Below are 14215 nucleotides of genomic sequence, written 5' to 3'. Positions count from 1 at the left end.
CTGCTTTACCTACCATCTTGGTAAGTGACGATTTTCATTTTTATCAACACCAGTATTTGAGGTTAAACCGTCACTTAATCCCTGAACCCCGTATGGCTATGATCTTAAGTCAGTTTAATTACATTAGTACAAAAACTATACTATAATGTAACGAAATTTACTGTTATCTAGATGTTTACCATGAGAGTGGTTGTTGCATTAAAGTAAAGATTTACTCAGCATTGTTAGAGTTACCGAGATTCTGCAATACGAATTTTATTTAAAAAAGCAATGACAAAAATGAACAAGATAGATTTTGTAGCAGTGGTTTATATATCTGTGATCATAGATGATTAAACTGGATGTTTATGATCCTCTCATCTCACGACTGGAACTTTCCATGCTTATTTCTGGCTGACCTTTTTAACACAAAAATAACATATCCGTATGTGTTGAGAGAGAGAGAGAGAGAGAGAGAGAGAGAGAGAGAGAGAGAGAGAGAGAGAGAGAGAGAGAGAGTATTGTCGGTAAATAACTTTGTGTGTGTGTGTGTGTGTGTGTGTGTGTGTGTGTTTATTTGTGTGTTTGAATGAAGTCAAGTTATATCTTCCTTTCAGATATCAGATGTTGAGGTATCAGTGTAGGCTACAAATGGACGAAATATCAGAAGGACAATATGTACGTATATATTTTCACCATACCCCATTACCTGTTGTTATCACAAATTAAGCTGGCTATATGCCACGCCGGGCTCTTGTTTCTAAACCTACCTGTTCATTTTTTCCCTTTGAAGGGGTAGCTCGGGAAGGGTAGATCCTTCCGTTTCTCAGGTCATTAAGGATGTGGCTTTTCTAACTACAGATGGTGCTGATACCCATTCCCGGCTGAGTCGACCAAATAGTGGCCAGCGGACCAGAATGAGTTCCACGAATACACACACACACACACGTACGCAATTTTAAAATATAAGAAGCACCTTATTTTGAAAACGTAGAAGGGCCCGTCAGAGAAGGAATTCTCCCTGTGGAGGGCTATACTTAAAACCAAACAAAGTGAACGCACGAACACACATACACACACACACACCACACACACACACACACACACACACACACACACACATATATATATATATATATATATTTATATATATATATATATATATTATATATGAATATATATATATATATTTTATGCATCTCTATTTCAAGACGAGTTTTTTTCCATTAAGTTTATAGTGTCTGTTCCCAAATCACACTGTTGAGATGCCACATTGCCTCATTAAGTTAAATGGAGTTTATGTTTTCGCCAATGTTTGTTGATTCGTTTGTCAATAAGATAACTCAAAAAAGGTATGGGTGAATTTCAATGAAATTTTGTGAAATAGTGGGATATGGACTAAACAAAGTTTAGCTAGATTCTTACACGGATCTGTATGTAAAGCTAAGGAATATTTCATTCAACTTTGTTAACGTACGTGGGATGTGGCAATTTTTAAATTTTCTTGAAATTTTGGCTATCTCTACAAAACAAAGGCCATAATCTTGATGGGAATGTCCACAAATGTGTTTTGCAGAAATAGCAGCTTTCAAGTTTCATGGGGATCCTTTTTGGCAACTATATAACCATGCCCACAGAGTCTGAAAGTACCATAATTGTACCCTGGCAACTTACCATTAAAAAATCTGCTGACAAATAGATCGCCAGGCCATGATAAAGAAACCTCCAGAATTGTTGGCTGCTTCTGAGGTAGTGTATCTGCTTCTTTGGCGTTGTCAAATGTATGCACCCTCTGAGTAGCATTTGAACAAGTTGAATTTACATCTACAGTCAAGGTGGTTCATGGGTGTTAAATATAAATTTAATGTAGGATCACTAGTGCCTTATTATTTCCTGTAATATATTGTATGCCAAAAGGTAAGTTTGTGGATTCACAGGAGACTACTTAAATAAGGACATAAAAATCATATTTTCAGCAGGACTAGAGCTAACTGGATGGATGGAAATTGACCTGTGAGTATTTAATGCCGCTGCTATTTATATAACCCATCGGCACGGGTGCAGTATCACGCAGTATCTGGCTATCTAGCAAGAAACTACACTATAAGGAAAATTAGGACTATAAAATAGACTGAGTTTGCGAGTTATCCAAACATTTGTTTATATAAATAACTAGAAACCCTATCTGGATTTTCGCTTTTCTTGGATGAAGAGCGATTTGGTGAGGAGTGACCCAGTATAGTTATTTACTGCTTTGACAAGAACACACTCGTATAAAAGCGAACACAGTATGCAATTCAAGAAGACGTTCACCACCTAAAGATAAAGGAACTCAAATACAAAAGGAGGTTTAATAAGACTTCAGCGTAGTTCATAGATCTATATTTTCTTCCAATATAAAGTCGAATGATCGCCATAAACAGAGGCTACAGGAATAGATATCCTTTGTATAAAGTTGATCTTCGTTGACAAAATGGAGAAATAAAAGGGAGAAACTCAAGCTTAGGAGTAGAAAACAGAACAATAAATGACTTTTGGCGGAGGATTTGTCAGCTCATCTGCCTCGAATAGGCCTAGGTTTCCCTTGAATTTGTAGATGGTTAACTGAGAACAGTTAATCCTCTAAATAAGAGTTAAAGAAACCGGAGGGGAAAAAATGACCAAACTAAACGTATTACTGAGAAGTTAAAAGGAGAACACAAGAAAATATCACAGAAATGAAAGGTTCGAAAATAAACGGGAAAATTATCGGAACAACCTCAACACACGTTAGTGTAGTCTTAGATATAATATAAGATATACGTGATGATCAAAAAACTTTTTTTTCACTCGAGATATACCCATTTTCATCAGGCTTCTGTTCTTTGTTCACACTTTGACGGTTCCTTGATTCATCTGGCACTAGGCCTACTGGACATACTATACTGTTGGCATTACTGACAGGTGTCAAAAACATTCCAGACATCTGAAGAATGTTTCTGCGCTGGGAATAATGGACATGCAGGCATACAGATTTTCTTTTGAAGTAAATAGGACTATTTATGTGCCTGTACTTATGCATTTACATACACAAGGCGAGCGTGTAGTATAACACGTCACTTTTATGTATTTTGTACAATTTACGAGGAACCAAACTAGAAACCCCATTAAACAATCGTATATGCCATGATGAAGCCTTAGTATTTCAGCATGTATATAATATATAAAACACAGGAGCTCTTTAATCTATGCTAATATGATTATAATAACAATAATATATCTCCAATATACTCTATAGAGAAAAATAAATCACTTCCTTTGCACCACAGCGTACAGAGTCCATCACCTCGTTCTCTTCATGCTTACTAGAGGTAATCTGCAAGAAGAGGAAAGGGCTCTTATTTAGTAACTCTCATGATAGGCTGATGATGTTCTCAAAGTGAATCGTTAACAAGGAAGAAAAATTACATTGTGTGTTTCAAGTCGTATCTAATAATACTGCAACTTAGGTGTCAGTAGGAGGGCAAAATATTGACCATGAAAGACGCCTGTCAAGTACTGCACTGTCACTATACAGCATTTGAAAAAACAACACAGCAGACAAAAGAGACGAGGACTTACAGTTCTTCCGCTGTGGGTGTGTGGTCCAGATGTACTTCTTCTTCACAGGTGACAAGAAGGACGGACGGAGGGTGAGATCGTGTTTAGAACGAGCGGGTATGTAGTCTTTGGGTAGGTCATCGGGCCTGAGCTCGGGGATGAGGTGCCACCACGGAAAGGTAACATCTCGGAAACGCGGGGGCGATGTTCTTCTTTGCTGATATCTGTAGTCCCAGTAGTATTCGACGGGAGGGAGGCCTGTAAGTGTCAAAGCCACACAGTTCCCGGCAGAGGATGGGTGGGAGGAGGTGGTTTTGGAGGCGAGGAGGGAGGATGACGATGGAGAATAGGAGGAAGAGGAGGGAGTAGGAGTGGCTGCTTCTGTAAGTTGGTTACAAATGGGATTCTATGTACAATTTTATACTTTTTTTTATATAGGTACAGTTTAAGTGTGTTGTTAGACCGTGTTGTGTTGTTTATGCATACTTGCTGCGTCGATGTGACTGTGTGATAAGGCTTTAAGGGATCCGGGTCTCCTGAGTGACACAGAAACTGAATCTTGCAGTTCACTATTACTTACACAGTCTTTTGGTTACAATTCTGTCGACGAGCCGAGCCTTGGTCAAATACAAATTCAGCTGTGTGAAAAACCCTTTTAGTCTTTTAATTTCCCATTTATTAAAGTTTTATTGGTTTATTTATTTATTGGTGTAATTATTTAAGCAGGGTGGGCGGGTGGGTAAGGACGTCAGTAAAAGGATAGCACTTTATTGCATCCTTCTCCTGATACACAGGTGCGTACTTCACGAAGGATTTTTGTGAATTTCACTGACCGCAGTGACAGAATAGGACTTCGCTTAACAAGAATGGCTTCATCCATGTTGAAGGGTATTATAATTCAGTGACTGTATAAAGTGTTATGTAAATTGATGAGACTTTAGTCTTCGCCATTATGTTAAAGCCATTGATGTAATTAGCCAATTTAAACTATAATGAGTAAATCTAGACTGCCTACAAAGACCGGTGTCATTCAGTCGGTGGTAGAGATGCGAAAGAAATGTTTGAGTTTATTTTTCATTACTGGTATTAATTTGGTATATAAATGACAACTGCAATACTGGCTGCAAAGATCTGAAGCCACCTACGGTTACTGTAAACATCTGTCTGTATATATCAATAACTTTCTACTACAAACGATATCCGTCCACCGACTCAGTCTTTGTGAGCAAGGAACTATAACAATGTCTTAGGCAAATGAAGAGCAAAGCGACCATTAACATAATAATCTAATATAATATCATCTCACTTATATATGCATTGACACGCAATCCTCAGAACGTCCCAGCTCATACTGACCTTTCAGTGACCTGTAGTAGTTGGACCAGAACCTCGCCTTGGCGTCAATTGGGTAGCCGTTGGTGTGGGCAGCGAGCATACGGGATGTGACCACCATTTTGAAGAGGTTGGAGTGAGAGTCGGAGTCGAAGTGTTGGTGAGTGTGTTTCTGTCAAGTGTCGAAAGCTGCCACCTGGATGAGAAGAAGAAGAAGCAAGGATAAGTTAGAAAACGTTCCTTAAAAGTGTTGAAAGATGATTGTTGGACAGAACGGCGACATTCAAAGGGCGATATATACGTTTCTTCGAAGTGCTGGAGGAAGATGACCTCTGGATAACAGGAAGACTGCAGGAAAAGGGAAGAAGAAGAAGAAGCAAGGATAAGTTAGAAAACGTTCCTTTAAGTGGTGAAAGACGATTGCTGGATCAAACGGAGACATTTGAAGGGCGAAATAAACGTTTCTTCGAAATGTTGGAGGAAGGTAATCTCTGGATAAAAGGAAGACTGCAGGAAAAATCAGGAAACGGTTCTTGCAAGTATCGGAAGGCGAACAATTGATGATAGGGAAAAGGACCTTTAAGTTATTCAAACGTTTCTTATAAGCGTAAGTCTCGCGAAAAGGAAGATAAAGGAGAGAATAATTATCAAACGTTTCTTGTATCAGGTTATGACCTCTTGAAAGGATAGGGGGTATATGGGAAAATATGTTAGCTAAAGTTCTTTCAAAATGTCTCAGAATGATGTCTGGATAGATAGCAAGTATAGGTTCTCAAACGTTTCTTGAAACAGTGGGAAAGTGATTCGAGGACACGAAGACAATACAAAGGAACAAGTCTATTACTATTTCTCTAAAGTCTTGGAAGATGACTTTCACGCAGGAAGGGGAGGACGGGAAACAAATAGAAATTCGTGGCCATCTCAAGCAATTCGGTGTATAGATGAAATCAATTCATTCCCAAATTCGTATTGGACCCGTTTAATGGAAACTCTTTTTGATGTCAATGTTGAAGACGTTCCTTTAAGAGCAATTTTCAATCCAAGTTCTAGCGATGAACATCTTGCACAACGAAGTGCTCTTATAGGGAATTCTCCCGCTACTTTTGTTTCCCCAGATCACCATAACTTTCCTTAATGTAGCTGGCGGGTAGATCATTTTCCTCAGTTTTACAAACTACTGTCCCTGTTTCCAATAAGTTTTCTTTTCTACTTCAGGTCTGGGCTAGACAGAAGCATCAAACTGAAAGGTCTGCAGACCTTCGGATGAGAAAGCTAGATTCAGGTCACTGCTGCAACTCTCAGGTTTTTATTCAAATTTACTATAAAAAAAAGAGCATAAATAATTAACAGTTCATCCCTCACATCCCCTTAATTTATGAAAGGCTCTTTATATAACTCATCCCCAAACGAAATCCCCTTTCCTCACCCCCCAAAAAAGCATGTGTACAGTAGGTTTCCCTCTGCCTCCCCCCCCCCACCACCCCCCCGAGCAGCTGGGGTCTGGGGTCTGAAGGAATGGGCTGTACAAAACCTTGGTAAGGGAGGCTACAAAGCAGCTATACTGTATGCTCAAAATAAACTCCCAAGTTTACCTTTCCTACCCTTTACTTACTCATCACAGGAGAGAAAAAAAAAAGCCCTTGTATTACACTGAACAAGTGTTACGAGAAAAATAGTATTGGATGGCTCGGACGCGTAGGAACTTATTGCAAAGACGGCCTAATTCAAGTTAGCAATTGGCATAAAGGCTGAAATGCAAAGTTCTCTTTCGTACAGGTTTATGGGGAGTTTATGGAGGATGTATGAAAGAGAATTGTACACCCATTTTGTGATTGGTACAGAGATCATTTCGAGTTGGCCCAATATAACATAAATGATTAGACATGACTCCCTGGTTAATAGATGTATCACTTTATTTCATTAAAAGTTTGTCCGAATATCATAAGCCTACAATCGTTTGGTTTTAAGAAATACATACACAACACTGACACACTCTCTCTCTCTCTCTCTCTCTCTCTCTCTCTCTCTCTCTCTCTCTCTCTCTCTCTCTCTCTCTCTCTCTCTCTCTCTCTCTCTCAACTGGCAAAGGCATTATAAATATCATTCCCTTCAGAAGAAAAACAGGTGAAAGATAAATCCCCCTCACTTCTTATCTTAAAGACTAACACCTGCAACGCTCCCAACAAATAAGTCTAGTCTCTCCGCTCACAAAGCGCTTCCGTTGAGGAAAAGCTCTTCTCGTCTAATTTGTGGATTTGTGATTTTATCTTCGAAAAGCTCTGAGGTAACGTAGAGTCACTATTTCTGTCCTAATTTTAAAAATAATCGAGAGAACGGATCGTACATATTCGTTTCAAACCACCGCAATTGTAGGTTTAGATCAGTGCTTCTGTACGGTAGGCCTATATCTCGGTACGTTACCAAAGTTGTCAAAAACTATTAAATACTCGTATCTATTTATGTCTCCGAATACTGTTCAATTTGTATATAAGATTCTAAGTATTTTTCTCCTTTCGCCACCGAACACCAGCTACGAAAGACAAGAAGCCAAGGACGAGAAACACTACGAGAAATTATTTTTTTCAAAACCAGAATAAAAGGGGCAGACCTTGAAAGGGGAAATTGGCACCGACACCGAGTCTCGAGGAAGTAATAAATATCTTCATTACTAAAAAAAGAGAGAGAGAGAGAGAGAGAGAGAGAGAGAGAGAGAGAGAGAGAGAGAGAAGACACGAACCAGGAATTTATTTGAAGCGGCAGAATCAGGTCTGGGTGGCGGGGCGCGAATTAGTAAACAGCTGTGCTGGGAGGCGCTGTCGTATAAAACAGTTTTTAAGAAAGACTTCGGGAGACATTCGCGAATATAAAACGAGGAGAAAGGACTGGGATTTCAAGGGGAGATAGAAGATAAACACCGAGCCAAATTCTTCTCGTACAAGATTAGGGTGAAAGTAAACGCAGAAACTTTGGATAAAACGTGTTCTTACGTTTCAAAATGACAAAGAAGATGAGAAAGGGAACACCAAAAATTCTCGTGAAAAAAAAAGAAAATATAATCATATACAGAAGCACAGGTGGGGACATTAGATAACATTCGCCCTTCCTGAGATAAACGAGACAGAACCCAAAATAATATTCATCTTTTAGAAAAACTGGGAAACTTTTACATGAAAAAGAAAAAAACCTATTTGAGGATAATGAATGAAACTTTTGCCCATTTTCAAAGTCTTGAATGAAATCTTTTGATGAATCCCAAAACACGAAAAAACGAATAAGAATATCATAAGGGGAAAACAGAATACAAAAGTTAACCATTTCAGGGCATATCAGGTAGCCGGGATCCTCAGAAGAGACGAAGTTGACAGTGTCCTTATAAGGAGGTCATCTCACTACCGAGCAACCAACTAAAATGATGACGTCATCGTTTGGTGACGTCATTTTCTTACAGGTTATGAAGTCTTATGTGAGTATTGTTATACAATACATGAGTGATGGTGTAGTGCATTCACTCAGGGATGCAGTTATAAGGAGTGAAAGACCCAGAGTACTACTATTATTATTATATTATATATTGCCAGTATCGTCGACGCCATTATTGACATCTCAGTTAAGAATGAGAGAGAGAGAGTACTGTTTTCAGTATCTACATAACCATTACAGGTATCCTTGTTCTAGAGAGAGAGAGAGAGAGAGAGAGAGAGAGAGAGAGAGAGAGAGAGAAATATTATTGTTTTTGATATCCCCATCACTACAACCGCCATCCTTAATGAGAGAGAGAGAGAGAGAGAGAGAGAGAGAGAGAGAGAGAGAGAGAGAGAGAGAAATATTACTGTTTTTTATATCCCCATCACTACAATCGTCATCCTTAATGAGAGAGAGAGAGAGAGAGAGAGAGAGGATATTATTGTTTTCAGTATTTCCATCACTACAACTGCCATCCACAAAATGAGAGAGGAGAGAGAGAGAGAGAGAGAGAGAAGAGAGAGAGAGAGAGAGAGAAGGCTACAACACAGGAGGCCATAAGAAGCGTTTCTTTCTTGCATTTAGATACTATGCTTGTATGCTTTTGCGAACAGAAATTTCAAACTCGAAACACTTGGCACTCCGTTGGGGCCAGGTATACGACATTTTATCTGGTGAGGTTGAGTGAGAGACGGCAATTAGCTGTTTAGAGGAGGGGAAAAAAAAGAAAGGAAAAATGGACCGCTGAGTGGAGCGACTTTTTTGTTGTACATATCCTCAATACAAACATTTTCTTAGAATGAGAGTTTTTTTAGTTAATAATGTCAACAGTAAAACTGGGGGTTTTATTTAGCAATTTCCTTGATTCGTGAATATCATACGAAGGGTTATATATTATAAGTATTTAATAGAAAGCAATAAATGATAATTTTGATAGGGTTTCGACGATTTTCCCTGAGCTATAATAAAATTTACTGAAAGTATTTTGGCATGACTTAATCATTCTGGAATTTTCCTCTTCTTGTTCTTTGAAAACAAATCTATTGATCAGTCCTTAACATAATATTGGTATATTCTTCTTCAATACTTCAAAGAGACGAGAATGTTCAGTGAAAGTCTTGATGTTTTTCTTAGGTCTTACAGTTTATTTTGAGAAGATTCAGCCCTATTTTAGTTATTTGTTTCACTAACCACAAAGAATTTTTTTTTTTTTTTGGGGGGGGCGTTCTGGGTTTAATTCCGATACTAAGTGTATATATACTTCCTTGGTGGCCAAAGAGTAGGACGTTGGAAAAACAAGAGGTTAAGAATCTCATATGATAAAATCATAAATCTTTTCGTATATGTAGTCGGGAGAGTGACTGGTTTGGTGTAGAAGTGGGCCAGAGACAAGTGTATGTTATGTCTCCGCGGTTAACATCTTTATGGTGCGATATGATGCCAGAAGTCATTGAAGGGAAAGTAGATGTAGTGGATAGTTGTGGGATAGGAAAAAGGCAGATGTTTGCTGATGATACAGGGCTGACTAGGAAGAAAGTACAGAAACCAGCCATTTTTCCCATAAGACTTAGTTCGGGAAAAGGTATCAATTTCTCTCACATACACTTGAATCTTCTGACTTCTGAACTGTGGATGAAACCCATGCGCATGAAACTTCCACAACCTTCTGGTTCTTGCCTAGCAGTCTCACTGGCATCATTATGTTAAATTTCTTTAATATTGTCTACCATTCACAGTTGTCATTTATCTAAAAATTCGAACACCCAATTATAAACATGACTTGTTGCGGTTTTCTGCAACAATAAAAGTAGCAAGTGTACATTTCAGTTTCTTTTCTGTGCAACTGTATTTCTATATATCTGTATCTAATCATGAGATCTGATCATTAGGTGAGCATTTGTTGTGTGACAACTCAGCATGTATGTCATATTTTCAATATATCTTTTTTTATCTAAGCCTTTAGTTCGTTAGACCTTTTATTTATATATACATTCTGTGTCTCTCTGTCTCTGTATGGTCCATATTGACCCAGATTTCTCATTGTATCTACTGTGCATAAAGCGTTTTCCCTTTTATCCTGGTACTACCTTTTTACTATTCAGTTCTTACTAGTCAGACTTTGCCAATCTTGTCCCTGTCTCGAGTATCCCTTCTCTCAAATCGTTGTCCCTTTACACCTCTCATAACGTCTACCTTCGTACTCAACACATGCTTGCCTTCTCATGCTATCTCTGGTTTCCCCTCTTCAATAGTCATTATCCCTGTTTATTCACATAACCGTCACTCCCCTTTCAGCAACGAACCATCCGAGTTCAGACCATCATCATCCACCTTTGCCGCTCGTAAAGCAGGCAGTCCGGAGACCCCGGAACACCTCGTTATGAGGTCCTTATGAATTAATGGACGGTATATTTGTCTTTTGGCATTGCCGCCCTCTGGCTCTCTTGCCAATACCCGATGGGTTGCCCGGCACGATCGACTTCATCTGGGTAATTTCATCAGGAAGAAAAAATATAATTTTTCCACTGATTTTTTGCTGAAAGGTTTTTCAGGCCGACTCGAGTAGTTGGGGTTGGAGGGACTCTGTGCTTGCATGCATTGCTTGCCAGTGCTTGCGGGCGGTGTTTGTCTAAAAGTACAGAAGGGAAATGGAGCTTCGGAAATTTTATGGTTTTTTACACAATGGTGAGCTGCACAGTGTGGGGATGATCTTTCTCAGCTTCCTAAATGGTTGCTGAACATTTTTGAGCGCGAATTTGAGTGCACAAACTTCTATTTGTGAGCGAAAAGCAAACCGAAACCCTACGTAACAATAGTTTATTTAATTAAAAGGATATATATATTTTCTTTCAGGTCAAAGATGCTTAGTGGTTGCCCTACAAAAGAATAAATGCAAAATGTATAACACGCACACGTCTTTTGTTATGTGGTCATTCTCTGGCATAGTTTTCAGTATTTGGCTACTTAAAATAGCTTACTAACAGATAAACGAATTTACAGGGCTACATTCATGACTTATGGCAGCTTATTTCACGATCTATATTATTATTATTATTATTATTATTATTATTATTATTATTATTATTATTATTATTATTATTATTATTATTATTATTATTATTATTATTATTATTATTCGCGAATCTACGAACGACTAGCATCAGGGTATCAGTGGAGCGTGAAGCATAATACATAATCATATTTTTTTTGTTTCGATACTTTGAATTATGTTTCAACCTGGAATTGAATGCACAAAAAATCTAAACACATTGCAACGTGAGACAACTGCAAGCTCGAATGATCATGACATTTGCAATACTCATCGGATTTCATGTGTGCTCCTTTTAAATATACAAATAGTGGTCTTATACTTCATATGTCATAGAATCTCTTATAAGATAAACGTTGAGCCAACTTTGCAATGTACAAAGGATGTTTGATGGTCTTCATTTAATACATTGTTATGTTGAATAAAGAGAAGAGTTCAAACTGTCAGTATAACAGCGTTGCTACAATGACCACATAAAGTTAGGTATGCAGAGATACACACGTGGACATATATATATATATATGTATATATATATATATATATATATATATATATATATATATATATAAACTATATATATACTACATGCATACATATATAAATACATATGTATATATATACTATAATATATATGTATACATACATGACATGATACATAAATACATATGATATATATATATATATATATATATATATATATATATATATATATATATACATATATACATATTTATATATATGAATTTCTATCACATCATCGGGATTCATATAGATGCATTAAGCTACAAATGTCCTTTAATGTCCAATTCGCTCTATCTCGAATTAATATATTTTCATATATGATAACCGAAGGGGAATTTTTTAGCTGATAATAATTACGTCCTCTCATGGATTCGAACCAGCAGACAGAGGAAAAATCAGGATTTCGAATCCACGAGATGAGTAAATAATTATCAACTAAAAAAATGCCCCTTTGGTTAACATATATGAAAGTGTATTAATTCCGAGGTAGAGCGAATTGGATATTAAAGGACATTTGTAGCTTAATGCATATATATATATATATATAATATATATATATATATATATATATATATATATATATATATGATATATAGAGGTACACCACTCACCTTCAAAAGCACAATATTAACGACACTAGCTTGACAAATATCATGCACAAACCACTCAAAGATGCACAAACATACTTAACAGATTCGAAATCCCTCAGAACCCATATAAACCAGAACCTTCCCAAGCGAACTTGAAAGACTGAAGGAAAGAAAGACTTCGCTTATTTCCCTGAAAGAAGTAATTCAGTGAACGGGTCAAAAGTGCCTTGGATGAGGATGCCAGGAATGAATATGTCTTCTTGGGGAAGGACGACGCCAGAGGAGTGATACACTCAAATAATTGCAAGAACAGATAACTTAGATTAAGAGTTATAGAGAAGAAGTTTCTTTCCTGCTTTAGATGTATTATGAAGTGTTTGGTTAAACACCTTTTATTGCCATTGATAACGTTGTGTTATTTATAAATGTATTTGTCGTTACCTTCTCTTTGGAACTACGAAATCAATGCCAGAAAAGAAGATTAAAACATATTATTGTTGTTGTTGTTGTTGTCAATTCTGTTTGGATGTAATTACCACATACATGCAATATACACCAATGCGCAATATTCATATATGAAATAAAGACCGATATGTACTACATCATATGCGATAGTACATATCGCAAAAGCTACATGAACACAATAGTTCCAATGCAACAGCTACACGTATGCAATAGCCGCCGATATGCAAAAGCTACATGTATGCAATAGTCGCGATATGCAACAACTACATGAACGCAACAGTCAATGTAATGCAACATCTACAGGCACGCAATAGTCACTGATATGCAACTGCTACACGTATGCAATAGTCATCGATATGCAAAAGCTACACGTATGCAATAGTCATCGATATGCAAAAAGCTACACGTATAATGCATATAAAAGTCACTAGATCTTGTAGTAACTACACGTATGCAATAGTCGCCGATGTGCAAAAGCTACACGTATGCAATAGGCATCGATATGCAACAGCTACACGTGCCCAATAGTCTTTGATATGCAATAGTCATTGAGATGCAACAGCCACACGTGCCCAATTGTCTCTGTTATGCAACAGCCATCGATATGCAACAGCTACGCGTGCGCAATAGTCTTTGATATGCAATAGTCACTACTATGCAGCAGCCACCTAATTGAGACGAAAATACCGAGCCGAAAGTTTTTGTTTTGGGCACTTTGGCCCGCATGCCAGGGAGCGAGGGTGGGGAAACGGGCCGGGGCTGACGTCACTTCCTCGTTGGCACTAAATCTGGCACTCGGCGGGTATGCACACCTCCGTGGGCACCGCTCGCTGCCGCCGCCCAAGCCGCCCTTGGGTGGTGTCAGCGAGGATACTTCAAACTACGCCCAACTTGGTCAGGAGGGTCCTGATCTTTTACTTCTCAGGGTTCCTTGATAATCTTTTTTTCTTTTTCTTTTTCATTCCTAAAACAGTCTGTACAAGAGTATTCCTTACTTCTTTTATTTTTTTAGTAAGCTTATTTTTCATTCTTTGTTTTTTTTTATTCCTATAAGAGACGGTATAAAGTATACGTTTTAATTTGTTTAAATTCTTAAAAGAGACTGTTTTTCGCAACGTGGGTTTGAATCGAAAGCGTGGACGAAGAGCGTCATAATTTCATGCCCAAATAAAAAAAAAAAAAAAAAAAAGGTAACCAAAGGTATTCTTGTGTAAAGAGTCCATTCACATTAGGGAAA

General features: G+C 37.8%; 2 protein-coding genes across 7 annotated transcripts in view; both read right to left on the bottom strand.

The window, feature by feature from the left end:
• LOC135201457 (tectonic-like complex member MKS1) overlaps positions 1-1043 on the bottom strand; it is a 103475-nt gene extending 102432 nt beyond the window's left edge. Inside the window, exon 1 of one of the 2 annotated variants that reach the window (XM_064230418.1) lies at positions 750-1043. The gene's annotated coding sequence lies outside the window, so the exon portion shown is untranslated. Of the gene's footprint in view, positions 1-13; positions 710-749 lie in introns of those variants that run through there. The other variant, XM_064230417.1, reaches the window with a different exon arrangement.
• Positions 1044-2346: 1303 nt separating this feature from the next.
• LOC135201455 (protein white-like) overlaps positions 2347-14215 on the bottom strand; it is a 122865-nt gene continuing 110996 nt past the window's right edge. For 3 of the 5 annotated variants that reach the window (XR_010311537.1, XR_010311538.1, XM_064230410.1), the window contains 3 exons: positions 4915-5086; positions 3580-3782; positions 2347-3334 (listed from right to left, as the gene is read on the bottom strand). The gene's annotated coding sequence lies outside the window, so the exon portion shown is untranslated. Of the gene's footprint in view, positions 3335-3579; positions 3940-4914; positions 5087-14215 lie in introns of those variants that run through there. The other 2 variants (XM_064230411.1, XM_064230412.1) reach the window with 2 other exon arrangements.

The sequence above is a fragment of the Macrobrachium nipponense genome, chromosome 28, assembly GCF_015104395.2.
Source record: "Macrobrachium nipponense isolate FS-2020 chromosome 28, ASM1510439v2, whole genome shotgun sequence".
NCBI lineage: Eukaryota > Metazoa > Arthropoda > Malacostraca > Decapoda > Palaemonidae > Macrobrachium > Macrobrachium nipponense.
The sequence above is the reverse complement of the archived record's forward strand: the minus strand, read 5'-3'. Positions and strand labels throughout refer to the sequence as shown.